General features: G+C 42.8%; 1 protein-coding gene across 4 annotated transcripts in view; it reads right to left on the bottom strand.

Moving 5' to 3' along the window:
* ttc3 (tetratricopeptide repeat domain 3) overlaps positions 1–15,190 on the bottom strand; it is a 166,081-nt gene extending 150,891 nt beyond the window's left edge. For 3 of the 4 annotated variants that reach the window (XM_072513225.1, XM_072513227.1, XM_072513228.1), the window contains exon 1: positions 15,078–15,190. The gene's annotated coding sequence lies outside the window, so the exon portion shown is untranslated. The remainder of the gene's footprint in view (positions 1–15,077) is intronic. The other variant, XM_072513226.1, reaches the window with a different exon arrangement.
* Positions 15,191–21,787: the final 6,597 nt, after the last annotated feature.

Raw genomic sequence — 21,787 nt, 5'->3', positions numbered from 1 at the left:
GATCGAAGCTACTAAGTGGCAAGTAGATAAAACCTTCTTTGTAGATATAGGTTATACCGGGAATAACTTGAAATATTAGTTTGACCTGAATAGCACCTACTTAAAGTCTGCAAAGGAGTCAAGGAGTGAAAATCCTTGTACACCATTTAGAAAATCTTTTTGACCCTTTTTGGTTTAGGGGGGAGATTCTAATAAAAGCCAACGATAGTTGGGGATTGGGGTTGAGGAACTCCTGCTGCAGTGTCCGAAGGCTGTGTCAATTGACATCCAACAACACAACAATGTTCCGAGGTATAACTCTAGCCAGTGAATGTGCTCGACACCACGCTCGGTCAAATGCTACCTTGATGGCAATGTTAGTCACCATCATCTACATTTTGACATTTATCCCTTTGGTACATGTTTGGGCCACTGATGAAGGTTGAAACTAGACTGAGCATCAGTAATGGAAATGTAGAAAATGGGAGCAGGAGACGACTATTTGGCCCTTCAAAACTGGTCCGCCATATATTATGTTCATGACTGGTCATCCAACACAATAAGCTAATCCTGCTTTCCCTCCATATTCTTTGATCCCTTTTGCCCTAAGTGCTACATCTAACTGCTTCTTGAAAACATACAATGTTTTAGACTCAACTACTTTCAATGATAACAAATTCAACAGGCATTCTCTGGGTGAAGAAATTTCTTCTCATCTCTGTCAAAAATGCTCTACCCCTTATCCTCAAACTGTGACCCCTGGTTCTAGGCACCCCCCTCCCCCCAAATCAGGAACATTCTCCTTCTTGCATCTACCCTGTAAAGTGCTGTCAGAATCTTATAGGTTTCTATGAGCTCCTCCCTCATTCTTCTAAGCTCCAGCAAATACAATCCTAACCGATTCAATCACTCCTCGAAAATCAGTCCCCCTCCCCCATCCCAGGAATCAGTCTGGTAAATCTTCGATGCACTCCCTCTATAGCAAGGACCTCCTTCCTCAGATAAGGAGACCAAAATTGCACACAATATTCCAGGTGACCTCACCACGGCCCTGTACAATTGCAGCAAGACATCCCTGCTCCTGTACACGAATCGTCTCACTATGAAAGCCAACATACCATTTGCCTTCTTTATCGTCTGCTGCACCTGCATGCTTATCTTCAGTGACTGGTGTACGAAGACACCCAGGTCTCGTTGCACTTTCCCCTCTCCCAATTTATGGCCATTTAGCTAATAGTCTGCCTACATGTTTTTGCTACCAAAGTGGATAACCTTGCATTTATCCAAATTATACTGCATCTGCCATTCATTTTCCCATTCACTCAACTTGTTCACATCACACTGAAAGCTCTCTGTACCATCCTCACAGCTCATCTTCCCATCCAACTTGGTGTCATTTGCAAATATGGTGTCATTTGAAGATATTACATTTCATGCCCTCATCTAAATCATTTATGTATTACTGTGAACAGCTGGGGTCCCAACACCGATCCCTGTGGTACCCCCACTGCCTGCCAACTGGAAAAAGATCCGTTAATTCCTTTTCTTAGTTTGTCTGCCAACCAGTTTTCGATCCATCTCAATACGCTACCCCTAATCCCACATGCGTTAATTTTACAAGTCGTTGTTATGGGCCAGAGTTTAGAGAACCTCAAAGTGTATCATGGAGTTCACCTGGCCCACAACGTTTAATAGATTGTGGTATGGGGAGCACACGGCCCACTCTACAGGTGTGGTACAGCAGAAATGGTAAAGTTCTTTTTAAAGCAAAACCATGTTTATTCTATTAACTCAAGTTAACCTTTTTAAAAACAAAGTGACCATCTTAGCAACCATCAATTCAAATACAACCCCCAAAGAATTCAACACTAAGTAATGCATAAGCTGTCCTTTTAACATCCAGAAGACTTTTAAAAAAAAACCTTTAAGCACATCAGGTTGAAGTCGCTACTGCGAGCAGTTATTAGTTTTAAATCACCAAAGGATCGATTTACAGTCTTTAGATTACAGAGGGAGTCTCTAATACACCTTCTGGCTGTGACTGCAGCTATCCAGCTCTGAAAACGAAACTAAAACACAGCCTGCAGCAAACAGCCTAAAACGAAAGTAAAAAAGCTGACAGACAGCCCAGCTTCACCCACTCTGACATCATTGCAGTAATAAACACCCATTCTTCAAGGTACTCTCACTACAGATACTTATATACACACCCATTCATAAACCTCCATTTCTTAGAGGTACTCCCCCATGACACCTCCCCCCAAGAAAAAAAAAACTAACATCAAGGTGGTTTCATTTTTCATCTTTTCACTATCCTTTAAGAAATGCACACAGTAAATATACTTTTTCGTTTCAAAATTAACACACGCAATATAATAATATAGTCCATTTTTTTTTCGTTCTTCCTCCAACTGAAACCCTTGACAGTCGCTTTGAACAAGAAGGTCCATGCACGATCCGTCCATTTTTCTACGCCTCGGCATTTCTCTTTAAAGTCAGATACTTTAGTTCTATCTGATCACAGAGTCCCTTGTAATTCTCCAACACAAGAGCATTGGTTATCACAGCTTTCAGGCCGTCAAATGCCTGTTGACAGTCCGCTGTCCACTGAAATTTTTGACGTTTCTTCAACAAGTCCATCAGTGGAGCAATCACGCTACAAAAAATTTTCACCAATGTTCGAACAAATCCACTCATGGCAAGAAATATCATTATTTCCTTCGTCTTGAGGGTATCGGAAACTCCTCAATAACTGTTGGTTTCCCATCCTGTGTGACCATTCGACCCTGTCCAATTGTATGGCCAAGGAAAGTGACTTGGGCTTTTCCAATTTCACTTTTGGCTAGGTTTATCACCAAACTCGCCTCCTGAAGTCGAACGAATAACTCCATCAGATGTTTTAAATGTTCTTTCCATGTCTGGCTGAAAATTACCAGATCGTCGATGTATATCGGACAATTGGGTAATCCTGAAACAACTTTGTTAGTTAACCGTTGAAATGTGGCTGGTGCGTTTTTCATGCCAAATGGTATAACTTTGAATTGGTATATACCACCTGGAGTCACAAAAGCTGAAATCTCCTTCACCCTTTCGGATAAAGGTGCCTGCCAGTAACCTTTAAGTAAATCCAGTTTGGAAATAAAAGCTGATCGTCCCACTTTCTCAATGCAATTCTCCAAACGTGGGATAGGATAAGAGTCCGTTCTTGTAACTGCATTAACCTTTCCATAGTCCACACACAACCGTTGAATACTGTCTGGTTTTGGTAGCAATAATATGGATGAGCTCCATTGGCTGCAACCCACTTCAATTATGCCATTTTTAAGCATACTCTCGATCTCTTTGTTAACCTTATTTTAAAGGGTTAAGGCTGTATGGATGTTGTTTGATTGGAATAGCATTTCCCACATCTACATCATGTATAGCTATTTTAGTACTTCCCAATTTATCTCTACAAACTTGCCCATGTGATATCAATACTTCTTTCAGGTCAGTTCGTTTTTCCTCTGGAAGGTAACTCAACAATTTATCCCAATTTTTAAGAACATCCTCGTTTTCCAATTTAATTTGAGTTATGTCAAATTCACATCTGGATTTATCATAGATATCATAGAATTTACAGTGCAGAAGGAGGCCATTCGGCCCATCGAGTCTGCACCGGCTCTTGGAAAGAGCATCCTACCCAAGGTCAACACCTCCACCCTATCCCCATAACCCAGTAACCCCACCCAACACCAAGGGTAATTTTGGACACTAAGGGCAATGTATCATGGCCAATCCACCTAACCTGCACATCTTTGGACTGTGGGAGGAAACCGCAGCACCCGGAGGAAACCCACGCACACACGGGGAGGATGTGCAGAATCCGCACAGACAGTGACCCAAGCCGGAATCGAACCTGGGACCCTGGAGCTGTGAAGCAATTGTGCTATCCACAATGCTACCGTGCTGCCCCACGGTTGGTTCGTCACTGAGTTAGAATCAATAAAACCTCCTCCTTTTACTCTCCTTCCCTTTCAAAGTATCTTTTAAGCATATTCACATGACACACTCGGTGAGTCTTCCTTCGATCTGGTGTTTTTACCACATAATTCACCTCACTTAATTTCCTTTCAATCTGATAAGGTCCACAAAACCTTGCCTTTAAAGGTTCACCTACCACTGGTAACAACACTAAATCTTAATCTCCACTGGCAAAACTACGAACTTTGGATTTCTTGCCTGCTACAAGTTTCATCACATTTTGTGCAACTTTTAAATGTTGTCTAGCCATGTCACCTGCTCTTATTTAATTGTTCCCTAAAATTTGCCACGTAATCCGATAATGTAATTTCCGATTTCTCACTCACCAACTTTTCCTTAATCAATTTAAGTGGTCCTCTTACCTCATGACCAAAAATTAGTTCAAAAGGACTGAATTTGGTTGACTCATTAGGTGCATCCCTAATTGCAAACAGTACGAATGGAATTCCTTTATCCCAATCCTCTGGAGAATCTTGACAATAAGCACTCAACATTGTCTTTAATATCTGATGCCACCTTTCTAACGCTCCCTGCGATTCTGGATGGTACACAGTTGATTTAAATTGTTTTATTCCTAAGCTATCCATAACGTCTTTGAATAACCTGGAGGTAAAGTTTGAACCTTGATCCGATTGTATTTCTGTGGGTAGTCAATAATCTAGTAAAGAATTTAAGTAACTCCTTCACAATCTTTTTAGCTGTAATATTACGTACTGGAATGGCCTCTGGAAACCTAGTAGACACATCCATTATAGTCAAAAGATATTGATTCCCACTTTTCGATTTAGGAAGCGGTCCTCCGCAATCAATTAGGACCATGTAAAAGGTTCCTCAAATGCTGGAATGGGTAATAAGGGTGCTGGTTTTATCACTGCTTGAGGTTTCCCTATCACTTCACATGTGTGACATGTTTGACAAAATTTAACTACATCTTTATGTAGTCCAGGCCAATAAAAATGTTTTTGGATTTTAGCTTGAATTTTCCTTATTCCCAAATGACCTCCCACTGGTACCTCATGTGCAACTCGCAACACCTCCTTTCTATACCCCACCAGCAATACTACTTGATGAACTTCTGCCCACTTTTCATCCGCCTGCATATGTAAAGGTCAAGACATCACTTTTACGGTAATAACTCTCTGGTATACACTCAGATTCCTCTTCCGTATAGGCTCTCTGATACATCAGTTTTATTTCTATATTTTCTTGTAACTCCGCCAATTTTCCTGAACTAAAAAATATCTGCCTCATCCTCCACCTGTTCTTATTCTTTTTCTACAATCGTTTCTGATAATTGCACTTCAACTTCACTCTTTGATTTCTCCTCTTGTCTTAACCTGCGACTTTGCGACCTTGTTACCCACAATCCGGGAAAATCCCAGGATATTCGTCCTTCAACACTTCAGTTGTCTGATTTTGCATTGGCTTATCAACCACAGTAGGCATCACTCCCACCTGCGATCCAGCTATATCATTACCCAAGACAAACTGTATTCCTGGACAAGATAGTTTCTCTATTACTCCTATTACAACTCTTCACTGGGCTTTCCAACCGTACCTTATATAATTGAACACTACTCCTCTCACCCTGAATTCCACATATACAACCTTTTCTGGCAATATTCTTCCCAAACTACATAACTCCTCATCTCTTACCATCAAAGATTGACTAGCTCACGTATCTCTTAAAATTGTGACTTCTTTACCTACTCCTCCTGATACACATGAATAAACTTTACCCACACAAGTAAATTCTTTAGAGGTCTGGCACCTTCTTATCAATCACCTCTTGATCAGGCTGTACAATCTTTTGCACCTCTTTTGCTTCACTTGGGCTTTCCTTTACCGCTTTAACAAACCCTACTGTCTGATCCTGTTTTACCACATCAGCCTTCCCAGTGCTTTTCTTCAACCACCAACACTGTGACTTCACATGGCCTAGTTTATTACAGTGAAAACATTTGAAATTTTTCATTTCTTCCCCACCCTCCTGGAATTCTTTTTTAATCTGAGGTACACTCTCCTTATTATCTCCTATCAGATCACCTTTGCCTCAACCACTTGAGTATTTCTCATGTCCCCAGTTTCTATTCCTCACAGGCTGAAACTGATTTCGGAAATCAAACTTTGATTTATGAACTAATTCATAATCATCTGCCATTTCTGCTGCTAACCTCGCAGTTTTAACCCTCTGCTCTTCCGCCTTCTCACTACATCTGGAATTGAATTTTTAAACTCCTCCAAAAGTATAGTTTCTCTGAGAGCTTCAAAGCCCTTATCCACCTATCAAAATTACTCTGTTTGCTCCTTTCATACTCCATGTACGTTTGACCAAATTCTTTCCTTAAATTTCTAAACCTTTGTCTGTAGGCTTCAGGCACTAGTTCATGTGCACCTAAGATGGATTTTTTCACCTCCTCATACGACCCAGATACCTCCTCTGGTAGTGATGCAAACACTTCACTAGCCCCACCTACCCGCTTTGTTTGAATCAGTAATACCCACATGTCCTGTGGCCATTTCATTTGTTTAGCCACCTTCTCAAATGAAATGAAAAAGGCTTCTACCTCCTTCTCATCAAACCTTGGCAATGCTTGGACATATTTAAATAGATCCCCACCAAGCCTTCGACTATGACGCTCTGTCTCACTATCCTCATCACTATCACCCAACTGTACGTTTCCCTTTATGTCTGCCAATTTTAACTGTCATGTTTCATGGCCATTTTCTGAAGTTCAAACTCTCTCTCTTTATCTTTTTCCCTGATCTGTATCTCCCTTCCTCTTTCTTTTTGTTCTGCTCGGGCCATTCTTTTAGCTTTCCTTTCTTCTCTTTCCTTTTCCTCACTCTCCTTTTCTCTTTCTTTTTCCTCTCTCTCTCATTCGTATTCAAGCTGCTTTAATTCTTTCTCATATTCCATTTGTTTAATTTGTAATTGAATTTTTGCCATTTCCAATGAGTCAAACTGTATCTCAGGCAACTTTAAATGCTTAGCCACCGCCATAATTACCTCATCTTTTCGCACCTTGTCAGGTAATGTCAACTGCAATGTTTTTGCCAAATCTAACAGTCTGCTTTTAGTCTCTGTCCGTAAGGTACTGCGTGTGACCGTCTCCACCCCCAAAAACTTCAGAGCCTATGAAAGAGCCATGGTCCACAACACACTCCCCACAAACTAGAATACCACACCTGAAAATAAACCACAATATGCTCACCCCTCACTGTCTTTAAGTTCACAAAGCCAATCCAATAGATAGGACTTTTATCCCGGACAAGCCCCCAATTTGTTATGGGCCAGTGTTTAGAGAACCTCAAAGTGCATCATGGAGTTCACCTGACCCACAACGTTTAATAGATTGTGGTATGGGGAGCACACGGCCCACTCTACAGTTGTGGTACACAGAAATGGAAAAGTATTTTTTAAAGCAAAACAATCTTTATTCTATGAACTCAAGTTAACCTTTTTAAAACAAATAGTGAACATCTTAGCAACCATTAATTCAAATACAACCCCCAAAGAATACAACACTAAGTAATCCTTACTAACTTCCCAAACAACATCCAGAAGACTTTAAAAAAACCTTTAAACAGAAGCACATCAGGTTAAAGTCACTACTGCGAGCAGTTATTAGTTTTAAATCACCAAAGGATCGATTTACAGTCTTTAGATTACAGAGGGAGACTCTAATACACCTTCTGGCTGTGACTGCAGCTATCCAGCTCTGAAAACGAAACTAAAACACAGCCTGCAGCAAACAGCCTAAAATAAAAGTAAAAAAGCTGAGACAGCCCAGCTCCACTCTCTGACATCACTGCAGTAATAAACACCCAATTCTTAAAGGTACTCTCACTACAGATACTTATATACACACCCATTTTTAAACCCCCATTTCTTAAAGGTGCTCTCACATGACACCGTCTTGTGGGATTTTGTCGAAAGCCTTCTTAAAGTCCAAATAAAGCACATTCACTGGCTCACTATCATCAAGTCTACTAGCTACATACTTGAAGAATTCTAGTAGATATGTCAAGCATGATTTTCACTTCATAACTCCATGTTGACTCTGTCCGATCTTGCCTGTTTTCTTAATGCTCGGCTAAAAATGGATTCTATAACTTTTCCCACTACCGACATCAGGCTGACTGGTCTATAATTCCCTGTTTTTGCTCTACCTCTCTTTTTAAGCAGTGGGATTACATTAGCTGCCTTCCATTCTGTAGGAACTGTCCCCGAGTCTATAGAGTCTTGGAAGATGAGCACCAATGCATCCACTATTTCTAGAATCACTTCCTTAAGTACCCTGGGATGTAGATTATCAGGCCCTGGGGATTTACCAGCCTTCAATCCTATCAATATCCCCAACACCATTTCTCCACTAATACTCATCTCCTTTCATTAACCCCCTCATTAAACCCTGCATTCCCCAACATTTCCGATATATGATTTGTGTCCTCATTTAGGAAGACAGAACCCAAAGTATGTACTTAGTTGCTCAGCCATTTCTTCGTCCCCCATTATAAATTCCTGTTTTTGACTGTAAGGGACCTCCATTTGTCTGCACCAATCTTTTTCTCTTCACATAACTATAGAAACTGTTTTTATGTTCCCTGCAAGCTTACTCTTGTACTCTACTTTCCCCTGCTTAATTAATCACTTGATCCTCCTTTGCTGAATTCTAAACTGCTCCCAATTCTCAGTTGTGTTGTTTTTCTTGGCCAATTTGTATTTCTTCCTTGGATCAAATATTATTGCTAATTTTCCTTGGAAGCTATGGTTTAGCCACCTTTCCAGTTTTACTTTTGTGCCTACAGGAATAAACAATTGTTGCTAAATCCCCCATAATCCTTGAATATGTTTGGTGAATACATTTTACTTTACAGTACTGCCAATGACCATAAAACATAGGAGCAGAATTCGGCCACTCGACGCATCGAGTCTGCTCTGCCATTCAATCATGGCTGATATTTTCTCATCCCCATTCTCCTGCCTTCTCCCCATAACCCCTGATCCTTAATCAAGAATCTATCTATCTCAGTGATTTGGCCTCCACAGTCTTCTGTGGCAAAGAGTTCCACAGATTCACCATCCTCTGGCTGACACCTCAAATCACCTTGCTGATGGAGTGTACACTGAAGTGGCTGGATTGGATCTGTTCTGCTTTTCTGTGGCCAGGACAAACCTGGGCAGTTTTCCACGATGTTGGGGGCATACATCAGTATTGTAGCTGCACTGCAATAATGTGGCTATGTCTGGAGCACAAGTCTTCAACATTACAACTAGGACATTCAGAGGCCAGACCCTTTGCTGTGTCCAATGTACTCAGCCATTTCTCGATGCCCGGTACAGTGATCTAAATTTACTGAAGATTGCTTCTCTGACGGGTATGTTTGATGAGGAGGCAGAGATGGATCATTCACTTTGCATTCTGAGCTGAAGATATTTGTGAAAGCTTCAGCCTTTTCTTTTGCATTCGCATGCTGGGCTCTGGCAAAGTTTGTCGAGTCTTCTGCTTTTAGCTGTCTAATTGTCTTCGAGTTTGGATCTGATCCATTGGCTTTAAGATCACTTAGCACAATCTATAGCAGCTTGGTTGTGCTGTTTAGCATGCACGTAGTTCAATGTTGTGGCTTTCCAGGTTAGCACCCAATTTTTAGGTATGTTTGGTGCTATTCCTGGTACGGTCTTCCGGATTCCTTAATGAATTATGGGGTCCCCTGGCATGATGGTGATGGCAGTGAAGGGTAAGCCAGATCATTTGTTTCCAGTTTGCAATGGAGTAAAATTCTACGGTTGATGTCCCACAACGTCTCATGGGTGTCCAGTTGTGAGCTGGAAAATCTGTTCTGAATATAGATCCCATTTGGCAATGGTAGTGGCACGCTATATAATGGAGCATGTTCTAGTTTCAATTTGGGACTTTGTCTCCACAAGGACTGTGCAGTACTCACTCCTACAATATTGTCATGTACAGATGCATCTTCTAAGAGGTAGAATAGCAATGAGGTCAGTAGGTTTTTCCCTCGTGTTGGTTTTCTCATTGCCTACCACATGCCTGGTTTGGCAGATACATCATTCTGAAGTGGTGTTAATGGGTCAGCCCTGATGATAAACAATGCAGTGCTCCACCCAGAGTACATTCTGTGTCCTTGCAAACCTCGATGCTTCTTCTAAATAGAGGTTTCCTTGACTACCTTTAATCTGATGCCATAGGACTTCATGGGTTTCAGAGGTAATGTTAGAGTTCTCCTTCCCAACTGTATATCACTGTTCACAGCGTGACCTTTGAAAAGGAACATTTTAGCAATTGTGATATGTACTTCGTTTTTTTTTTGGCATGTCTAGATTTCTTGGCATTTTATCAGGAACTTTGATTCAATGACGGTATGTTGAAATCATTTTATTCTAACTCCATCCTCAAATTACACAATTTTTGTTGCCACGTTATTGACTTCATTGTTACAGGTTTCTCAATTACTCAAAGTGAAAACGGGAAATGACTTCCAGCTTTAGTTTCTGTCTCCAATGCCAAGGCAGGTGACGTACAACTGTCTAATATACGGACGAGTTTCTGTTTTTATTGTCAATATCTTTTCATCTGCTTCAGTCACAAGGTATCACTAACACTATTTTTGCAGCCAGTACAAAGTGGAGTACAAAATTTTCAACCAGCCATGAAAAATACAATGGCCATACTAACTCCGCACCTGATTACAGATGCATTTCCTAGGCTGCATTATAATTCAATGATAATACATTTTCCTGGCTGGTTCCACTCCTAAACTTCAAAAACGCCAAATATTCCGAACAAGGATATGGAGCATCAAAGTTGAAGGGAGGGTGGGGAATCTTTGGAATTCTCTACCCAGAGGGCTGTGCAATCTCAATCATTGAGCATGTTCAAGACAGAAATTGATAAGATTTCTGGATGCTTATGATATCAAGGGACATGGGGACAGTGTAGAAAAGAGACACAGACGTAGGTAATCAGCCATGGTCTAATTGAAAGGCAGAGCAGTCTCGATGGGCTGAATGGCCTACCCCTGTTCCTAGATTCCTATGCAGTAGACAAATGGTGAGATGAACTGCGGTTATAGACAAATCTTAAAAGCATGTACCAATTATAAAGAGAAGGAATCAGTAAAGGAGACAAAAAAAATCCAACAATGGTAAGGGAAAGCTTCAAGTAAGCAAGTACAACTTATTTAACACAGACCACGTGGAAGGAAAGATCATTTAGAACAGTACATATAAGGCTTAGGAACAACAAGAAATACAATATTTCAGACTTAATTAACCGAATTCAACTTCACCTGGATTTTGTCTTCACACACAAAGGTGACAAGTGGTGAAGTCTTGTACAACATGAAAATTAGTGTGAGCAACAAATGTTTGCCTTGTCAGCAACACTCATCCCATCCCATGAGAGAAGAAAGAATACCCAACCTTCTCTGCAGTAAAAAATGATTGATATAAATAGTCCAGACAAATGTAAAAAAACTACAATAAAGGATCGTCAATGAACTAATTAAATGGTATGGTTGAGAAATCCCAAAATAACACGCAAGCAATTGTCACGAACGAAGCATGATTGCCACTCATGAGTCATCTGAACTACCAGATTTAGGAAAAATTTCTGACGACTGCAAATTCTACGCTACCGAGTCACACAACATTCATACAACCCAGAACAGGAGTGACCAAGTCACATTTGTGACTTCATGTAGGTTGGATAGAGTCTCCTCAACCTGAGCAGAGTCAGGAGTCGAGTCAGGTCAGTTGAATGGAGCATGGGGAGGGCCATCACGCACAAACTACCCTGGTCTGACATTTTCAATATACTTCTGGATAATAATTAGAATCCAGAAGCCTAGCTGATTGTCCCTATTTTGTGTCTGGAGTGTCTATCTTCGCCGAGCAGAAACACTCTCAACTCTATTGGATTCAATTCAGGGCCCCAGCGCAAGTGCAAAAAGACAAGGCTGAAATGTTCAAGCGATCTTCAGCCAGAAGTGCTGAGCGGATGATTCATCGCAACCTCCTCCGAATATCTGCAGCCAATTTGTTTCACTCTCGATATTGAAAAGTGGCGACGGGCAGTGCATATACAAGAGGTAATGGGCTGTGAAAACATCTATGCTGTAGTACAGAAGACTTGTGCCCTACAATTAGCTGTGACCCAAGCCAACCTGTTTCAGTACAGTAAACTGACATCCACCAAAGTGGAAAATTGCCCAGGTATATCCTGTCCAGAAAATGTTCAATACAAGTTCCAGTAGGACCACTCAGCTGCAGACCCCATCATTGTCTAGGTCCAAATATGGTCAAAAGAGCTGAACAACAGAAGCGAGACGAGAGTGACTGCCCTTGACATCAAGGCAGCATTTCACCAAGTGTGGCACAAAGGGATGAGTGAAAGTGAAGTCAATGGAAATGGGGGGGCTGTTGAGGAGGAGGGGGAGGGGGGGCCTTCAATCATACAGTCAGTAGTGGGGACATTTGCTGTATGATTGCACAATGCTCCATTCCATTCACAATCTTTATAATAGTTCATGTCCACATGCAGCAATAACTGGTTTGGATTCATAAGCAGCAAGGAACATTTGTGCCACACAAGTGTCAGGCAATGATCATCTCAAAAAAGGGGACACCTAATCACTTCTGCTTGACATTCAATGGTATTACCGTGATCAAATCCCCCACTGTTAACTTACTGGGTCATTATTATTGGCCAGTAAAGTAAGTGGACTGGCCACATAAATAATGTAGCTACTGCAGCAGGTCAGAGGGTGGATATTCTGTAATAATTAACTCATCATCTGATTGTACAGAACATTCCACCACTTTTAAGGCACAAGTCACGAGTAATGGAATACTCTCCACTTGTGTGGATGAGTGGAGCTCCAACAACACTCAAGGAGCTCAACAACATCCACGGAAAAGTGGTCCTCTTGACTAGAATCCCATCCACCATTGTAACCATTTATTCCCTCCACCACCGATGTACCATGTAAGGAGTGCACACCATGTAGAATATGCACAGCAGTAACTCAGCAAGGTTTCCTTTACTGCACCTCCCAAAAACATAATCGCTATCCTGAGAAGGGCAACAGATACAAGACAACACCACCTTCTCTAAGCCCCCCTCTAATCATAACCTTTTATTGTCACATGTATGAAGTTACTGTGAAAAGCCCCTAGTCGACACATTCTGCCGCCTGTTTGGGTAAGCTGGTACAGGAATTGAATCCGCACGGCTGGCCTTGTTCTGCATCACAAACCAGCTGTCTAGCCCACTGAGCTATCAAACACTATCCTGCCTGTTTCATCATCGTTGCTGGGTCAAAATCCTGGAAGTTCTTACCTAACAGCACATGAACTGCAGCAGTTCAAGTAAGCAGCTCAGCACCACCTTTTCAAGGGCTTTTCGGAGTGAGCAGGTTCACCCCATGAATGAATAAATATAAGTAGGATTAAACCCATAACCATTTGGCTGAGTCATACCTGGCAGCATATTTACCACTTATGACACAAGGAATCAAAACTAAACATTAATTGTAACCAAAACAGAGAATGCTGGAAACCGTCAGCATGTCTGGCAGCATCTGTAGGGAGAGAAAACAAAGTTAACATTTCTCCCTGAAGAAGCTGCCAAACCTGATGAGTTTTTCTAGCATTCTGTTTCCCTTTTAGTTCCAGCACCTACAGTATTTTGTTTTTTAATTAAACTTAACCAATTTATGAAAACTAATCTCACCAGAAACCAGTTCCTTCATGCCTTTTCTGACGACACCCCTCGCCATAAAACATTTCGCAATCATTGTCCCAAAAGACCAAAGTGCAATTTATACAAATACTTTTTTAAATGTCAAACAGGAGATATATGGTGCAATCAGAGGCACAATTCGAATTTGCACAGAAAATGTAACACAGTAAAACACCCCAAGGGGCTTTACAAGGGGGGGGGGAGTGGGGTGTCAGTCAAATCTGACACCAACCCATCTAAGAGGCTATCAAGACAAGTTACTAAATGTTAATTGAAATGTTAGGTTTTTAAGGAAAGTAGAAATAGAGGTAGAATTGGAGAGGGGTTTGGGGAGGAAATTCCAGGGACATCAAATTATAATGTACCACAGAACAGAAACCTGCCATTTTGTCCATCAAGTTCATGGTAGCTTTGATCTCTCTCCCAACCATGCTCAAACCACCTAATCTAATCCAATGCAGAAATTACTTTCGTATTGTTTTTATTCCTTTTTGTGACAGAACTTGAATTTCTTTTTCCAGCAACGTTGCCCTCAGCTTCAACAAGAATTTTAGCGGTGAATTCGAACTGCGCGAAGTGTAAGTTAGCAATTACAAGAGTCTTGGCTGATTTCCCCCATCCCTTTGGTCATACCCATCCATGTCTGTAAGTTACAAGACTGTGGGCTCAAGCTCTTCTGCAGAGACAAGAGCACATAATCAATGTCAACAATTCAGTTCAGTAGTGGGAGAGTGCTACGCCCTCACAGGCATCATCTTGCGGATGAGATGTTCAACCAAAATAAGCTGCCTTCTCAGGCAGGGCTGAAAGATCCCAAGGCGCTAAAGGAAGAACTGGGGAGTTTGCCTCGGGGTCCTTTTCAACATTTATCCCTCATCCAAAACCACTAAAGGTGCATGACCCATTTACCACACAAAAGGATGTTTGTGGAGCCTGCACATAGGTTTTCCACCTCTCCCCGACAGCCACTGCTCCCAAAACACTGCAAAATGGAATCCACTCCCAAACCTTTTGCATGAGCTCCCCTCAAAACTGACAATGTTTAAAAGAGGACAGGCTGCAGAATTATTCAAGGAGGGAACTCTGCCCAGGATAGGAACACAGAACCTCTTTCGAAGGGGCAGCACAGACAGGATGGGCCGAATGCCCATGACTCCCAAGGCATCACGATCAGGCAGGGAGAATAACACACAGAGCGAGGGGGTGAGAGAGGCGACCCCCTCTGTCAGGCTGGGCCCACGGCCTCAGCAGCTCCGGCATACGCAAGCCCCCTTATTTCCCCCGACCCTGACAGCGATTCCAGCCGCTCACCTCACCTCGCTCCTCCTCGGACGTCCCTTCAGCTCGCAGCCGCCGATCAAAGCGAACCGCACGAACAGCCAACTACGAGCAGCCGTCACTTCCGGCCCCACAACCCCCCGCGCCCCGGCCCTTGTGACGTCACGCATGTTGTTCCCGCCGCGGCCGCCCCTTTCCATTGTGACGTCAGCCGTTCTTGCGGCCAGCAGGGATAGCCCCCGGGGAAAACAAAGCCCACAAGGTGCTCATGGGGCAGCACCTCTAGAAAGGGAAGCAGAATTTTGAAGAGCTTCGAAGAAAGTTCAGAGGCAGGGGAGAGGAAAGAACATAAGGGAAGGTCTGAGTTAGAGTGCTAAATGACTCACTGGGGGCAGGGCCAGCATGGTAGCACAGTTGCTTCACAGCTGCAGGGTCCCAGGTTCAATTCTTGGCTTGCGTCACTGTCTGCGCGGAGTTTGCATGTTCTCCCTGTGTCTGCGGGGGTTTCCTCCGGGTTCCGCCCACAGTCCAAAGATGTGCAGGTTGGGTGGACTGGCCATGCAAAATTGCCCTTAGTGTCCAAAAAAAGATTGTGTTGCGGGGATAGGGTGGAGGTGTGTGCTTGGGTGGGGTGCTCTTTCTAAGGGCCGGTGCAGACTCGATGGGCTGAATGGCCTCGTTCTACACTGTAAATTCTATGACAAAGGTGACAAAGCACACCTACTCCACCATTCAACAAGATTATGATGTGGAGATGCGGGTGTTGGACTGGGGTGGGCACAGTAAGAAGTCTTACAACACCAGGTAAAAGTCCAACAGCATTCCTCAGCATTCACCCGAGGAAGGACCTGCGCTCTGAAAGCTAGTGATTCGAAACAAACCTGTTGGACTTTAACAAGATCATGACTGATCTGGTTGTGGACTCAACTTCATTTTGTTGTCTGCATGCCATAATCCTTCACTGCCTTGTCTGTCAAAAATCTATCTAACTTTGTCTTGAGAAAAACATCAATGGCCCGAATTCCACTGCTTTCTGGGGAAGACGATTAATTCCCCACACTGACAACCCGATGAAGATAAGAACATAAAAACTCATCAATTCAGCCCCTCGACCCTGCTATGCAATTCAATACGATCATGGCTGATCTTATCTCGGCCTCAACACTTGCCTGCCTGTTCTCCATAACCCTTCAACCCATTACTAATTAAAAATCTATTAATCTCCTCAAATGTACTCAATGTCCTGGCATCCACTGCACTCTGGGGTAGTGAATTCCAGATTCACGCCTCTTTGAAAAAAGTAACTTCCCCTCATCTCTGTTTTAAATCTGCTGCCTCTTATCATAAAACTATGACCTCTCATTCTAGGTTGCCCCACAAGAGGAAGCATCCGCTCTACATTTACTTTAGAACATATAGAACATAGAACAATACAGCGCAGTACAGGCCCTTCGGCCCACGATGTTGCACCGAAACAAAAGCCATCCAACCTACACTATGCCATTATCATCCATATGTTTATCCAATAAACTTTTAAATGCCCTCAATGTTGGCGAGTTCACCACTGTAGCAGGTAGGGCATTCCACGGCCTCACTACTCTTTGCGTAAAGAACCTACCTCTGACCTCTGTCCTATATCTATTACCCCTCAGTTTAAAGTTATGTCCCCTCGTGCCAGCCATATCCATCCGCAGGAGAAGGCTCTCACTGTCCACCCTATCCAACCCCCTGATCATTTTGTATGCCTCTATTAAGTCTCCTCTTAACCTTCTTCTCTCCAACGAAAACAACCTCAAGTCCATCAGCCTTTCCTCATAAGATTTTCCCTCCATACCAGGCAACATCCTGGTAAATCTCCTCTGCACCCGCTCCAAAGCCTCCACGTCCTTCCTATAATGCGGTGACCAGAACTGTACGCAATACTCCAAATGCGGCCGTACCAGAGTTCTGTACAGCTGCAACATGACCTCCCGACTCCGGAACTCAATCCCTCTACCAATAAAGGCCAACACTCCATAGGCCTTCTTCACAACCCTATCAACCTGGGTGGCAACTTTCAGGGATCTATGTACATGGACACCTAGATCCCTCTGCTCATCCACACTTTCAAGAACTTTACCATTAGCCAAATATTCCGCATTCCTGTTATTCCTTCCAAAGTGAATCACCTCACACTTCTCTACATTAAACTCCATTTGCCACCTCTCGGCCCAGCTCTGCAGCTTATCTATATCCCTCTGTAATCTGCTACATCCTTCCACACTATCGACAACACCACCGACTTTAGTATCGTCTGCAAATTTACTCACCCACCCTTCTGCACCTTCCTCTAGGTCATTGACCCTTTGTCAATACCTTAAATCATCTCGGGTGGATGTAGCTGTTACAAGGGGGCATAACTATAAGATTCAGGGTGGGAGATATAGGAGGGATGTCAGAGGTAGGTTCTTTACTCAGAGTGGTTAGGGTGTGGAATGGACTGCCTGCTGTGATAGTGGAGTCGGACACTTTAGGAACTTTCAAGCAGTTATTGGATAGGCACATGGAGTACACCAGAATGACAGGGAGTGGGATAGCTTGATCTTGGATTCGGACAATGCTCGGCACTACATCGAGGGCTGAAGGGCCTGTTCTGTGCTGTACTGTTCTATGTTCTATGTATACTTCAATTAGAACTCCTCCCACTGTTCTAAACACGAGAGAGTACAGGCCTAAACCACTCAATCTCGCTTCATATGATAAACCGCTCACCTCTGGAATTAATCGAGTGAACCTCCTCTGAACTGCCTCTAATACAGCTACATATCCTCAAATCAGAGGATGAAAACCATACACAGTACTCCAGGTACGGTCTTACCAATGCCTTGTTCAGTTGCATCAACACTTCCCTACTTTTCACTCTATTCCTTTAGTTATATAAACCAAAATTCAATTTAACTTCCTTATTACCTGCTGTTAGCAAGCTAGTTTCCTGAGATTCATGCACAAGGTCACCCAGTCCCTCTGCACTGAAGCACTCTGAAATTTCTCTACATTTAGATAATGAGTTGTATTTGCTGGAGTTCAGAAGAATGAGGGGGGAATCTCATAGAAACCTATAAAATTCTAACATGACTAGACAAGTACATGCAGGAAGGATGTCCCCAATGGTGGGGGTGTCCAGAACCAGGGGTCACAATCTGAGAATACAGGATAAACCATTTAGGACAGGGATGACAAGAAATTTCTTCACCCAGAGTGTCGTCGGCCTGTGGAATTTGCGACAACAGAAGGCAGTTGAGGTCAAAACACTACATTTTTAACAAGCAGATATAGCACTAGGGGCAAAGGGGATCAAAGGATATGGGGGGAAGGCAGGATCAGGTTATTGAGTTGGATGATCAGCCATAATCATAATGAATGACGGAGCAGGCTTGAAGGGCCAAATGGCCTGCTCCTCCTATTTTCTATGTTTCTTTACATTTTTCTGACCAAAATGGATAACCTCACACTTCTCCACGTTAAGCTCCATCTGCCAAATTTGGTCCACTCACGTTATCTATATCCATTTGTAAATTTCTTATTTCCTCATTGCAACATTATATCCCACCTATTTTGGTGTCATCTGCATATTTGCCCATGGTACCTTCAATCCCTGCATCCAAATCATTATAACATATTGTAAATAGTTGAGGCCCGAGGAATGGACCATGTGGCACCTGTTACGGGCGAAGTGTTTTCAGAACCCCAAAATGTATCATGGAGTTCAACCAACCTTCCCCTTTAATGGACTGTTGCTTTTGAAGCACACGGCTTGTTCCCCAGGTGTGGTATTACAATTATGGACACGTCTGTTTTTAAACAAAACAATGTTTATTCCATGAACTCAAATTAACCTTTTAAATAAACATTGGATCTCTTAACACCCCTTACTTCAAAGATAACCCCAAAAATAATACAACACTACCCAATCCTTCAAACTGTCCCTTTAAACATCCACAAGACTTCACCTTCAAAAAAACAGTAACACACCAGGTCACAGTTAATATATATATTTTGTTGGATGGCAGAGATATATCAGCTTGGTTGACTTCAACTCCAGCACCTTGCTTTTCTTCCTGCAGCTCTCAGCTAAACACACAGACACTCCCAGCTTTCTCCTCAAACTGAAACCAAAAGTAGAAGTGAGCTCAGCTTCCCCCCACCCTCTGACATCACTTCAGTAATATGATCAGCTCCATTTCTTAAAGGTACATTGCTTAAACATCCATTTCTTAAAGGTACTCTCACATGACACACCCCACTAGTTACATCTTGCAAACCAGAAAAATACCCATTTATCCCAACTCTCTACCTTCTGTCGGTTAGTCAGTCTCCGACCAAGCTAATAAATTACCCCTAATCCCATGTGAGTTTACCTTGTGTATTAACCTTTTGTGCGGTACCTTATTAAACGCCTTCTGGAAGTCCAGATATATTACATCTACAGGATCCCCATTATCCACTTGGTTTGCTACATCTTCGAAGAACTCTAGCAAATTAGTCAAACACAATTTACGCTTCATAAAACTACGCTGTCTCTGATGGCTTACATTTTGACTTTCCAAATCTCCCGATATTACTTTCTTATTAATGGCTTCTAACAATTTCCCAACAACAGATGTTAAACGAACTGGTCTATAGTTTCCTACTTTCTGCCTCCCTCCCCTTTTGATTAAGGGTGTTACATTAGCATTTTTCCAATCCACTGGAACCTATCCTGCATCCAGGGACTTTTGGAATATTATACCCAATGGATCCACTGTCTCCGCTGCCACTTTGTTTAAGACCCTAGGATGTAGGCCATCAGGCCCTGGGGACTTGACTGCCTTCAAATCCAATAGTTTGATCAGCACGTTTTCCCTGATATCATAGAATCCCGACAGTGCAGAAGGAGGCCATTTGGACAATCGAGCTTGCACCGACCCTCTGAAAGAGCACCCCACCTAGGACGAATCCCACAACCTATCCCCATAACCCCACCTCGGGGCAATTTAGCACAGCATGTGGGAGGAAACTGAAGCACTCGGAAGAAACCCATGCAGACATGGGAAGAATGTGCAAACTCCCCACAGACATATGTGATTGTTCTAAGTTCCTCCCTTTTTATTACTTCTGCATTACCTGTTAATATTCGGAAGATACTAGTGTCCTCCACCTGAGACAAATATTGATATAGCATCTCCACCATTTTCGTGTTCCCCACTATTAACTCCTCGGTTTCATCCTCCAAGGGGCCAACCTTCACTTTATCTCTCTCTTTCCTGTTATATACTTATAAGAAGCTTTTGCTATCGTTTGTTATACTTTGCGCTAGTTTTCCATCATAATTTCATTTGCTCTTTTTATTACCATTTTTGTAATCCTTTGTTGATCTTTAGAGGTTTTCCAGCCTGTCACAGGCCTTTGATCTATGATATGACTTAGTTTTTGTCTTAATGTTATCTTTAACTTCCTTGCTTAGCCATGGATGTTTTCCCACCCTCTTACAATCTTTCTTCCTCACCCGAATATATTTTAATTGGGAGGAATTGAATATCTCCTTAAAAACCCTAATGCTCATCAACCCTTCAGTCTTCTTGCCCAGTCCACTAGGGCCAAATCTGCTCTCATACTCGGATAACTACCCCCAGAACCCTAGTGTGGACTCCAGTTTCCCATCCTCAAACTGAATTTTGAATTCTATTATGCAATGATCATCTTCAGCAGCATGGTAGCACGGTGGTTAGCACATTTGCTTCACAGCTCAAGGGTCCCAGGTTCGATTCCCGGCTTGGGTCACTGTCTGTGTGGAGTCTGCACGTTCTCTCCCTGTCTGCGTGGGTTTCCTCCGGGTTTTCCGGTTTCCTCCCACAGTCCAAAGATGTGCAGGTTAGATGGATTGGCCATGATAAATTGCCTTTAGGTGGGGTTACTGGGTTACGGGGATAGGGTGGCAGTGTGGCTTAAGTGGGGTGCTCTTTCCAAGGGCCCGTGCAGACTCGATGGGCCGAATGGCCTCCTTCTACACTGTAAATTCTATGATTCCCCAGAGGATCCTTAACTATGAGGTCATCAATTAATTCCTTCTCATTAAACAATATCAAATCCAGAATAACCTGCTCCCTGACTGGTTCCACAACATATTACTCCATGAAACAATCTCAAATACATTCATTGAACCCCCCCTCCCCCCACCCCTCAAGGCTATCCTTGTCAATTTGATTAATCCAGTCTATATGCATAGTAAAATCACCCTTTATTATTGTCAGACCTTTCTTACAAGCCTCCAATATTTCCTGGTTTAAAGATCAAGGTAAAGTCACCATAGTCCCAGATGACCATAGGCTGCTTTCCCCTTTGAGAGGGAGAGCTCACTGGTGATTAAATAAATAAATAATCTTTATTATTGTCACAAGTAGGCTGACAGTAACACTGCATTGAAGTTACTGTGAAAATCCCCGAGACGCCACACTCCGGCGCCTGTTCGGGTACACTGAAGGAGAATTCACAATGTCCAAATTATCCAAAAGTATGTCTTTCGGGACTTGTGGGAGGAAACTGGAGCATCCAGAGGAAACCCACGCAGACACGAGGCGAACATGCAGACTCTGCACAGACAGCGACCCAAGAGGGAATTGAACCTGGGTCCCTGGCGCTGTGAAGCAACGGTGCTAACCACTGATTTAACCTTAGGGTCACCACACCTCAGGCGAGGGGCAAGGTTGAGAAGATGGGACCTTCAT

The sequence above is a fragment of the Scyliorhinus torazame genome, chromosome 8 (assembly GCF_047496885.1).
Source record: "Scyliorhinus torazame isolate Kashiwa2021f chromosome 8, sScyTor2.1, whole genome shotgun sequence".
Classification (NCBI taxonomy): domain Eukaryota; kingdom Metazoa; phylum Chordata; class Chondrichthyes; order Carcharhiniformes; family Scyliorhinidae; genus Scyliorhinus; species Scyliorhinus torazame.
The sequence above is the reverse complement of the archived record's forward strand: the minus strand, read 5'-3'. Positions and strand labels throughout refer to the sequence as shown.